Source organism: Tamandua tetradactyla, chromosome X, assembly GCF_023851605.1.
Source record: "Tamandua tetradactyla isolate mTamTet1 chromosome X, mTamTet1.pri, whole genome shotgun sequence".
Taxonomy (NCBI): domain Eukaryota; kingdom Metazoa; phylum Chordata; class Mammalia; order Pilosa; family Myrmecophagidae; genus Tamandua; species Tamandua tetradactyla.
Window position 1 is genome coordinate 53,586,415 of NC_135353.1, and position 3,207 is coordinate 53,589,621.

At 36.7% G+C, this 3,207-nt stretch overlaps 1 pseudogene; it reads right to left on the reverse strand.

Annotated features, from left to right (window-relative positions):
• Positions 1–626: 626 nt before the first annotated feature.
• LOC143670465 (zinc finger X-chromosomal protein-like) lies at positions 627–2,917 on the reverse strand (annotated as a pseudogene).
• Between the last annotated feature and the right edge of the window lie 290 nt (positions 2,918–3,207).

Here is a 3,207-nt window from a genome sequence, read left to right on the forward strand (position 1 = left end):
AACTATTTGGTAAAATATACCTTTAAATTTATCACTTTTTTGTATATATGTTATATTTCACGATAAAAATGTTTTAAAAAATCTCAAATGAAACTTACAATGTCATGTGGTTTGAAAATATTGCACAAGACAATAAATGACTTCCATGTCATGATATTTAGACCTGACCATAAAATCACCCATTTATATTAGTAGATGTCTTTGATGATTTTATTGTGATAAGTTTGTGGAAAAAAAGTCAACATGAATACTTTCAGAGCTACCAATATGAAGTTACCTTAACCTTAAGTTAAACGGTTTTAGAAGAGTACCATCAAACATCAAGGTAAGTAAGGTAAATATTTAAATAAATATAAACCTCTAAGATAGAAAAGTTCTATATAGAATCAGGGATTACTTTATTAAAAGCAACTTGCTTGTTACTGCTTTTCCTCATTTAGTAAACAAACGGGATTGAATTTTGAGCACACTATTGAACAAAATGTAAAAAATTCAACTAGATGCAATAATTCTATTGTACACAGCATAATCAATATACAGAATTGTATGTAAACGAGACTGACTGGCTTTAATATGAATTTTCTGCTTCAAGGCCAATATCTCTACAAAAGTTTGTGAAAGAATTGTTAGGGCAGACCAAATTCTTTGTAATGTCGCATTATGTGCTCATTCTTTTCTGAAGGTCTTAGGAACCCTTTCTTGCAATACTCACAACGGTGAGGATAGTCTTCCATGAGAATGGAAATAATGTGCTGTTTAAAGCCTGAGGCATCTGTAGTGCTATACTCACAATATTCACACTGATAAATGTTCCTGCCACTGTGTATCTTCTTATGCTTTTAAAGCTCATTCTGTGCCTAAATCCCATTTTACATCTCTTACACAACTAAATGGAAGATCTTTTATGTGAACTGAGAGAATATGGTGACTTAGGATAAACGATCTAAAATCCTATAATCACGATGTTTACACCTGTGCATTTTTTTTTAACTCTGTGAGCAGCCACATGTTTCTTGAGTTCCAAAGGTCTGTGAAAGCCTTTATCTATCACACATGCCACACTTGTGGGAATAGTCCTTTGTGTAAACTGAAATTATGTTTCAGCAAACTCTATTCTCTTGAGTTCGAACTCTTACAGTCTCAATGCAAACACTGGTGTGTTTTGCTTTCTTGAGGATGGAAGCATGTTGCTGTACCTCTTTAGTATCAGAGAAAGTGAGAAGACAAATGTCAGACTTGAATGGCATCTCTTTACTATGATTAGTTTTTACACGAGTTTTCAAGTTCAAAGAATCTGCAGAACTATATATGCAATATTGGCATTGGTATGGTTTCTCCCCAGTATGGATTTGTATGTGCTTTTTGAGCTCTGCTGGATGATGAAAATCTCTGCACTCCACACAAATATGAGGAAAGTTCCTACTGTGGACTGCTAAAAGTTGATGGATTCAAAAACCCTTGCTCAGCAGTCTCGTAGTCACAAAATGTACACTAGTGCATTTTGTTGGCTTCTTTTTCCTTATGCACTGTTTTTTTTTTTTCTGACTAAACAAAGCCCTAGCATGAGAGAAATGCTTCCCACACTTGTCACATTCAATGACTTCTTTGCCTTGCTGGTCAGCTTGTGGCTTTCTAGGTGGTTGTGTAAATTTATCCTTTTGTTGGTAGTGTAATCACAGTCAGTATAGTGGTATTTCTTCTTGGTAAGGCATTCAGGTTGGCTTTTCATGTGCTTCTTCAAGAAACCCCTTGAGTTAAACTTCTTCCCACAAATCACGCAAGGATAGACAGTCAAGGGGTATTCATCAGGGCCAACAATTATTGCTGTTTGGTACTGTCTGAAATTAGATTGTTTCCTCTCTCTCTCTCTCTCTCTCTCTCTCTCTCTCTCTTTTTAGCAGCCATCCAAACTTAACACTTGCAGTGCTATTCCAGTTTTCAATTCATCAGAATTATTACCAGAAGCTGCTGCCCATGTTATTGGCATGAAGGTTCACATTTCATTATCATCCATTTGCCATTTGCCATCCTCCTCTCTCACCATCAGTTGCATATAAATTTCATCAGTGATTTTGCTTCCATTTCAATTTTCGTCTCCTTCATAAAAATCATCTATAGCCATATAGAACATCTTTTCTCTTGGAACATGAACACTGTTATTCTGATTAATAGTTCAACTTCATGGTCTTTCTCAGAGTCACTCTCTACAGTCATCCTCTCCAGGGTGGGATTTGAAAATGTAAATTTTGATAACTTCAGGGCAAGTACCATCCACTTTACAGGGATCAATTTCCTACTCTGCCTCTATGGTCATTCCAGAGGAACCATCTTATTCTATTTTGTCAGCATCATCCAAGGGAATCATAAGGTAGTCCTCACAGTTGCCTTTGTCATCATCCTGCTGGTCCACAGGGATCCCGTGGGCATCTATGACTGCTTCAGTGGTACTCTGCTACCAATATCTATTCTGAAAGTATGTTGGTTGTCAGAGGATCAGTGTTGACTTCTGCTTGTACTATATTATCATGAACCACATGTTCAATGTCTCCAACATCAGGCACATGTATAGATTCACTCACCAAGACATGTTCTGACATAGACACTGAGGCTAAAGTAATGTCAGAAACTCAGTCATCACTTGGGACTGTGCAATGTGCTAAAAAAACTTCTTCAGTTATATCTGAATCCAGCAATTGCTCTGGAATGGTGGCAATTTCAGATACATCTGCTTCTTCCATGATATCTGGGCATTGAACATCTTCTGTAAAACCTTCCTCAATAACATCTTGGATCACAACCAAATCTAGGCATCAGGAACAAAGTTATGCACAGTTATGTCTGAATCTACAGCATCGGAAACAGAAACAGTTTCATGTACTTCCACAACAATTTGATCACTATCCATGTGTGTAGCATTAGCTCCTTACAGGACTGTTGTGATGATCAAATGGGAATGTATAGGAAGTTTCTGAAAAACTTTTGCATCAAAAAATTAGTTTGGCTCTTGAGGTTGCAATGCAAGTCCATTTTCATCTATCACCTTTCATCTCAACAGTCCCTGCTCCATGGACGTGTGGGCGGTTGGCCTTGGTGGTGGATGTTGCAGGCCAGGTTTTCACTACAAAAATGTTGTATATTTCCTTCAAGTCACACTTTTTGTATAAAAAATATTGTTACATGGTATATATGATTTTATGTATTGCTTTT